The sequence below is a fragment of the Monodon monoceros genome, unplaced genomic scaffold (genome assembly GCF_005190385.1).
Source record: "Monodon monoceros isolate NGI ecotype Baffin Bay Population unplaced genomic scaffold, NGI_Narwhal_1 Super_Scaffold_6, whole genome shotgun sequence".
Taxonomy (NCBI): Eukaryota; Metazoa; Chordata; class Mammalia; order Artiodactyla; family Monodontidae; genus Monodon; species Monodon monoceros.
This window is the reverse complement of record NW_021703783.1, coordinates 3,266,554-3,275,054: the sequence shown is the minus strand read 5'-3', so window position 1 is coordinate 3,275,054 and position 8,501 is coordinate 3,266,554. Positions and strand designations below refer to the sequence as shown.

The window sequence follows — 8,501 nt, the reverse complement described above, 5'->3', positions numbered from 1 at the left end:
CAGACCTTCTGCGGGGACCAGACCCTTGTCGCAGACCTTCTGCGGGGACCAGACCCTTGTCGCAGACCTTCTGCGGGGACCAGACCCTTGTCGCAGACCTTCTGCGGGGCCCTAAGCTGCTGAGCCTGCACCTCAGGGCCGGAGGCAGGCCTGCATGCCAGGGGTGCGGGTGCTCTTTCTGAGGGCAGCTCAGCTTCTTTAAAAGGACCAACAGCGGCGCTACTAGTCTGAGCCCCTTCCCCACTCAGATGGCAGCCCAGCAACGAAAGCCAGTGTGTGTCACAGACACGGCACCTTGCTGTCTCCTGGCTGGGCACAGCGGTCCCGTGGGTGCTGTGCACACACGAGGGGCAGATGTCCGGCTGGCTCCTGGCAGACCCCATGGCCACCCGACTGGAATGCCTCTTGTCCTCCTCGGCCTGGACCGGCTCCTGAGGGCTCGCGGCTGCCGCATCACCTCTCTGATGCGGGAGAGGTCACACCAGCTGGACTGAGAGTCAGGGCACCCGTTTTCCACTCTGAGCTCGGTCTGAGGTCTGTGATCAGGGCTAGGTGGTCCGCCTTTGTGAGGTGCCATCTCCTCCTCTTTAAAATGGGGTTCACAGAGCCCAGCCCCAGAGGAGTCGGCCTGTGTGAGAACCGTCTGAGGCCCCTAAGAGCTGAGCCAGTACCAGGGGCTGTCACTACTAGTCTCCGACGTGGACTTGGAGTCAGCCAGCACCTCCCAGGCTGGCCCCCACTCCCCACCCCGCCCTCTCCTTTCTTTTCATCTCTCTCTTCTCGCCAGCTCACACCTTGTTCCATGAGAACAGCCTCCCCACTGTCCTCGATCGTTCCACCCTCATTTCTGACTATACGTGGATTTGTGCCAATAGCTATTTCCTCAGCAGCTGAAGCCCTGGGGGGCCGGGGGTGCAGGACAACAGGCAGGTAGGAGAGGAAGAGGGGCCGCCCAGTGTAAGCGCTCTGCTCTGCTCCCTCCTGGCCACGCTCATCAAAAGGGCACTGAGGTCCCACTCCCGTGAGGGCTCGCTCCCAGCTTAGTCAATGATCAGAAGCATAAGAGCAACTCCTATTTGCAAGTCCCCAGTGTATCCCAGGCACCAAGCATCACCCGCAGTAACTCACAGAATCCTCAGGGCAGCCCCACAAGATAGGTATGGTTATTATTCCCATTTTACAGATAAGGAAACTGTGATTTCAAAGCCCATGTTCTTTACTCTCTTGGGCTCTAAACCTAGTTCCTGCCCTTGGAAATCTGCCAGTCTAACAGACAGAATCTAAAAGCACAACAGGGAGCCTGATGAGGTCATTAGCAGAAGGAGCTGAGTAAGGGGCAAAGGGGAGAGGGGTGGTCAGGGCAGTGCCGCTGGACTGGTGGTCAGCAAAGGGGAGTCCCCCAGGAGATGGCCCTACATTTTCGTATAGCAGGCTGGAAGAAGGAAGGGTGAAGGGAGAAGGTAGTTTGCAAGACAGGAACTGAGTCCCCAATAGGAGGCAGCTCAGGCAAAGCCAGGAGACCAGCCACGGGCAAGCGGTTTCAGCCAGAACGTCGTCCTCCGCTGCCACCATGAAGAGACCACTCATGCGTCACAGACAGCTCATCGTGGCGGGACAATGAGCGGGGGCACCGGGAGAGACAGAGGTGAGTGAGACGTGGCCGTGGCCCCAAGGGGCTCGAGATGCAGTGAACAGACCATCCCTGGAGAAGCCCACAGCAGAATGACAGAGCGCACACGTGCCACGACAGGACAGCACGGAGCTGGAGTTTGGCCTCCCCTTGGAGAAGGGCTGGCTGGAGCGGGCGTGGCAGGGACAGAGGAAGGGGGAGAGCACGGCTAGGGGAACTTCGGGGGCAGTGAGGAGACGGGGCCTGGGGGGCCACAGTGAGCTACCTGTGAGGCCTCGAGTGACACTAGGAATCTGAGCTTCATCCCGGGGCTTCCCAAGCAGTGGGGCACGTGACAGAATCGGGGCCCTAGGAAGCCAGGCCTGGCAGCAGGGTGGAGAGGCAAGGTCAGCTGCTGTGCTGCCTCAATTTCTTAGACTTTGGGCGCAGAAGGAACCATCAGAGAGAGAAGGTGATGTGAGACACCATCTCTCCCCCGTGATGGTCCTCATCTACTCGCCGGGCTCAGGGGAGCCGGAAGGTACAGACTGCCCTTGAGGATCTCAGAGCATGTGAACAAGGCAGAGCTGCCTTTTTCTTTCCTTTTTTTTCTTTAGACAACAAAAAAGTAAGCAGGTACAGAATTCCCAGAGGGGAGGAGGAGACACGAATACGTGAAATCAACATGCAGCATCTCTGCCTGGCAGCTGGGGAGATGCTGCATGTTGCAGCTTCAGAGTAATGCCAAGCTCTTGGCCTCTCCCTGCGTCTCTCAGGCCTTTGGGCTCTCGCTAACCTGCACACAGGTGACGGGCCACACAGATCCCCTTCCGGTCCCACACTGAGTATCTCTGTATCTGACAGCATGTGTAGCTCGTGAGGCATCCTGGACCTCCGAGGCTCAGGCAGGGCGGGCCCACCAGAATTCAGGTGAGACAGAGGGGCACTCGCCATCCAGAGGGGCCACCATTGCAGAAGGAAGCCTTATTCACCTCAGCTTAATTCTTAAACTCCCAAATTGGGATCCTCTTCAGCAATATAGAAAATGCTTTGATTGCTAAGCAAACCATTTACCGATGGTGCCAAAAGGGAACAAGGATGGACGATGGACGAATATAGATAAAGAAGACGTGGTGTATATATGATGGAACACGACTCAGCCACGAAATAGACAAAACCCTGCCATTAGTGACAACATGGATGGACCTCACGGGTTAAGTGAAATAAGTCAGACAGAGAAAGACAAATACCGTATGATTTCACTCATATGTCAGATATTAAATACATAAACAAGCCAAACCAAACCAAACCAAATACGTGGATACAGAGAACAGAGCAGTGGTTATCAGAGGGGGAGGGAGGCAGCTGTAGGGTGATGGCTGGAAACCACACCCTTGGTGGTGAGCATGCTGTAGAGTATACAAAAGTCAAGATACGATGTTGTACACGTGAAACCTATATGATGTTATAGACCAATGTCACCTCAATAAATTTTAAAAAGAAAGAGGGCAGGGGGAGAAGGATGGAGCGGTGCCTAACGGGCCACACCCCAGGATGTTGGCATGAAGGTTCACTCTGCAGGGGGAGATAAGGAGGGTCTGGGGCAGGGGGCAGGGGTGGGCCTCCAATTTGCCCGTGGAAATTAAACAGCTCCAGGGCCACGAGTCACCAGACTTGGCCAGGATTCACGAAGAAGAACGGTGATGATAGTAAAAGGGCTGGGGTAGAAAGGAACTAAAGGTCATTGGGTTTGTTATTTGTTTAGTTTCTGAGACCAGTAAGGAAAACAAACAAAGAACTGGGTTTGGCTGCAGTGGGAGGGGTGCCCTTAGAAGGAGGGATGTATTGCTCAGGACCTTCTACCAAGGGCGGCACCTCCTTCCCTGCGAAGAGGTTTGCCCCTCCTCCTTCAGGCCCCCAGATCTTCGTCCAGACATATTAGTTTGTCCACCTGCCCCTGCTCTAGTCACTGGGCTTCTCAAAGGAGGCAGGGGCTGTGTCTTAACCATTTCCTCAGGCCTGGTGCCTGCCCCTGTGACCACCTCAGTCAGGGCAGGTGGAGGGCCAGGAAGCCCACCAGGCCTAGGCCCTGAGTTCTCCCCACGGATCACCCGGGGGCCCAGGTTCACTAACCAGAGGGAGGGACCCAAACCAGACGTGTATGGGGCCACTCCTGGGAAGCAGGCTATCGAGGGCATCGGGACCTGGTGTGAGGACCATGTGGTCAGCTGCCGCTCACAGCCACGTCCCCAGCATGTGGTCCAGCCTGAGACGGATGGACAAACGGACAGACAGGTAAACACACAAACTTACTGAGCAGAGAGGAAGAGTCGGAAAAGGTAGGAGGTGGGAAAAGGAGAGGACAGAACCCCTCCAGGCCCTCCCCGCCCTGGGCAGCCAACCTGGTGGAGTCACCCACGTCCAGCCCCGAGTCCCCGGTGGGCCCACGCAGACTCCCTCATTCCATCACATCTCCAGGCCCAAGAGGGGGTGGCCAGTCCTGCCTCCGGAGGGAGCACGCCCGTGAAGAGACCTCAGCTTTGTGCCCACACCCCTGAGGGACGGGTGGGCACGCACGTCAGAGCACAAGCTGCTGATACTGTGGGCGCTTAGCTGAGCTCCAAGGAATCGCAGTCACAGCTCCAGACCAGCCGTACCACTCCTGACCCGCTCTCAGGGAGGCTTCCGGATCGAGGAACCAGGTGAGGTGAGGAGGGTCCATCCCAAAGCCAACCCACTCGGCACACTCCGCCTGCCCCTGACTGTGGGCCAGAGGGGCCCAGGTCTGGGAGAAGGGACAGCATATGCTCAGGCGCCTGCAGTGACTGCCGTCCGTACCCACGACCCGCCCCGACCACAGAGAACAATGTCCTGCAAACTCCGGGCTTTGGGACTGGACGGATCTGTGTCCAGATCCCACCTGCAGTGAGCTACCCACGTGCCGGGTGACCTGGAATGACCCCCTGCCTGCTCTGTATCCCAGTTTCCCCAACCGTGAGATGGAGATGATAATACACACCTCCCGAGCAGTGTGCAGAAAGACAGAGACTGGAGGTTAGGGATGTGATGCACAAAGTACAGTGTTGGACACAGAGTGTTCATTGAATTGAGGCACGGTCATCACCACCAACAAGCGTTATTATAGTAAATACGGCCCCAGTGCCCATCTCATCTCAGGGTGATGGAACAGAGCAAGACACAAGACAACACGCAACTGATGCCAAGTGTCCTGTGGCTCAAATTCTGAGGGCAAGTGCTGGCAGGTCCTCCTTCGGGAGCCCTCCTCCCCTCTGCCAACACTCCTGCATTCACCACCCCACCTGTTCCAGGGCCATCCACATGCTGACGACATCTAAAGGTTTACCTGCGCCTGACCTGTCTTCTGAGCCCCAAGCACGCACATCCAAACCCTGCTTGGCATCCCCACGCGGCTGTCTCGCAGCAGCTCCCATTTCCCATGCCCCAGAGGGACTGACCTTGCCCGTGCCCTGCTCCCCTGGCAGCAACCCCCTCCTCAATAAACGGCCTAAACACCCACCCCATTGCTCATGCCAGAGACCCAAGATTCATCCTGACTCCCCGTGGTCACGGGCCCCCACCTCCTCTCAAACACAAATCCCACCCAATGAGCTTCCTTCTCCTCACCGGCTCACGGCCACGGCCCTGGTCCAGCTCCTGCAGCATCTCGGCCAGGGCTCTCCTTCCCGCCCCCGCCTGAGGCCCATCTTCTCACTCACACTGCTCTCTTACCGCCCTCAGTGGCTTCCATTCTGCTGAGATTATGGTCATGTGTATGTGTGTGTCTGTGTGCGTGCGTGCGTGCATGCATGTGTATGTGTGTGTGTGTGTGTGTGTGTGTGTGTGTGTGTGTGTGTGTGGTATTTGCTGTTCTACTTTTCTATTACAATCCAAATTCCTTAAGCCACCCTGGAGGTCTGGAAGGACTGGCCCCTGCCCACCTCTCCAGCCCACTGTGCTCCAACCAGTGAACCTGCGGAGCTTGCCCTCCTCGGAGGCTTTGCCCATGCTGTTCCCTCTGCCTGGAATGCTCTTCCTCGACCCACCACCTGACGTACTTCTTCTCACCCCTGAGTTCTTGTGAGTGCTTCACAACAGCCTCTTCTGGTTTTGTGGCTCCCCTCCCACCCCGTCTAAATTAAAGCCTAAATTCTCAGAGCTCCATTTCTCTTGCAGCACTTGTCCGTTTGGAAGCACATGCTTACTTGAATGACAGTTTGCTGTCTGGCTCTCCTACCAGACCATAAACCCCAGGGCAGCAGGGGCTGAACCCAGGACAATGTGTGACCAGCAGCGGGACCAGAGAATGCTGGGTGAACAAGAGAGGAGGAGCTCAAAGGAGGGGGAGCACGAGGGCTGGGATGGCAGCACCGCCAAAGAAGGGCTTCCTGGGTCGCCTGAGGGACAAAGCCTCAGGACGCCAATTACCTCCACCTCCTCGACTACAGAACAGGAAGTTTCTACTGGTTGCTTCTCTAAGGCCCCTTCCAGCCCTGAAATTCCCACCCAGTGAAATGGGACCTACCTTGTTTCTTGGGAGATGGGCAGGGCCGATCAGGGCAGCAGAAGGAAGAGCATCCTGATGGGAAAAGGCTGGGCGAAGCCAGAGGGAGACGAGTGCCCAGGACGTCTGGGGAGGACACGTCCACACACCCAGCTAAAGTGAGGTTTCGCGGCAAGTGGACCGGGAAGGGAGGCGGGGGTGAAGCACAAATGACCCTGGATGCCAGGTGCTCTCCCACCCCCGCCCTTACCTGGCTAACCTCCCACCAGAACAGACCTCCCACGTCCGCCTCGCCCCCAGCTGTGGCACTCGCTGCTTCCTCTGCCTGGACCTCCCTCCCCGCACCCTGACTGCCAGCGTCCACAGCCCGGCTCAGGCCTCTGCTTGGAGCACCAAGGCACCTGAGTCCGTCCCACCATGGAGCTACCTGCTCGCCAACATCCTGGCCCCAGACTGTGAGCCCCTTCAGGGCAAGGGCTGCGTCCATCATCTTTGTATCCCAGCCCTTGGCTCAGGGCCAGTGCCCAGCGCACAGGAGCTGTGAGATCACCACCGAACACACGCGTGCAGACAGCGGGCCTCGTGGGAGCCTCGAGCAAGGTGACAGCCACTCTTCAGGAGAATGGGCCTTGCCTTTGGGAGGGGAGTGAGGGCTGCCACGCCTCCTATTTGAGCAGGTTTACAGGATGCAGGGTGCAGGCTGGGGGCCCACCCAGGGAGCGGCACCCCCTGGGCTCACAGGCCCTTTTTTCCAGGGAAGACCCAAACGAGCCCCACCTTTCACCCCAAACCCAATCAGCCTCCCTGTCAGATGCCCCAGAAGGGCCTGCTGTGTGCGGTGGGCACACACCGCGCCATCCACGCCATCAGCTCCCGGATGCCCAGGAGCAATGAAGCACCATGATTAGCGCTTATCAAGGAGGGCAGGCAGCTTGCGGAGAATGAGATAAGGCCCGGCAGTGGGCCCAGGGAAGTGTAATGAAGCCCGAAGGTAACTGTCATGCACCAGTGGAATTTCCTGACCCAGCAAATCTAGTATTCCTCAGCCAGTCCATAGAGGGCACTGACCGCCGGCTGGGACAGCGCTCTCTGACACAGTGGCCAGCCTGTGCGAGCAGCCCATGCGGCTGGGGCCCTCCCACCGATTCAGGAGCTGCTGCCTCTTCCTGCCTCTTCACTGAGGCTGGAACCACTGCAGGGAGAACAGCAGGCACATAGCATTTGTAGATGCTCCAAAGAAGACGGACAAGAACAGTGGCCGGGACCCCGTCTGCTCTGAAGCCATGGGGGAGGGGAGGTTGCACACGGCCCCCCCGCCCCCCAGCAGAAGGGAACGAGAGGCGTGGGGATGAGTGGTGGGCGCATCTCTGTTGGGTAGAACTGGGCTGTCTGAGGACTCGGCGGTCTCAGTGCATGAAGCCTTGGGGTCTCGGAAGCACTGGCCACTCTGTAAAGTGAGGCTCCCTCCCCTGTGCCCACTCAGGCTGCCCCGCGTCCAGGAGGCTGCCATTCAGGCTGCCGCCTACTGAGGGGCCTCAGAGGAGCGTCTGGGCCACCCCAGACCTGAAGGTAGTCTGCTGTTGGTACCGAAACTCTTAGGAAAGTTCTTTCCACAGTGTCTCTCCGGTTGCTCTAGCAGAGGGTCGTTGCTGGTGGAACCCGCTCACACACGATGGGGACCCAGCCTTGCTCAAAACCTCCCAGGATGCAGGCGGCACACACAACCCTGAAAGCAGAGGCTCCTGCTGGCCCAGTTCTCCCTCCCAGGGTCCCTGCTTCCAGTCCCCTCCACAATTAACCTTGCCACCGGCTGCCACATAACTATTCTGAGACAGAGCCCTGGGGGTGCCACGCTGCCCCTCTCGCCAGCTGAAAACCTTCCCTGGCTCCCCAGGGATTTGACACAAGTACTCAAGTGTGGGGTCGTGACCTCCGGCGCTGTGCTCTGTCAGTCCTGACCTGTGCCCTAGCTCCCACCACGTGGAGCTCCCCACTTCTCTGCCTCCGTCTCGGGCTCTGTGCCGCCCTCCACCGCTGCCACCCAGCCACCTCTGCCTTCAGTGGATGCTTTGAGGCGTGTCTCAGATGCCACGTCCTCCACGAAGGACCCCCCAAACTGAGAGGCCTTCTTCTTGTCCCTAACCCACCTCTCTTCGGGGCGCTGATTTCACTCTGCCCTGTATCAAGGTTGTTTGCATGTCTTCCTACGGGAAGCCCCTGAGGGGATGAACCCACCGAGTTTCCTCTCGCAGGATCCGTGGTGGACACATAAAAAATCTGAACGGCCATTAACTGAACCCTCACGCAGTGCACACGGCCCCCGAGCCTCCCTGCCTTCCCTGTGTGTACACACCTCACGCAGTGCACACG

General features: G+C 58.2%; 1 protein-coding gene across 2 annotated transcripts in view; it reads right to left on the bottom strand.

Moving 5' to 3' along the window:
• The window catches only part of TSPAN9 (tetraspanin 9), a 181,906-nt gene that overhangs the window by 79,389 nt on the left and 94,016 nt on the right, over positions 1-8,501 (bottom strand). The window lies entirely within an intron of this gene.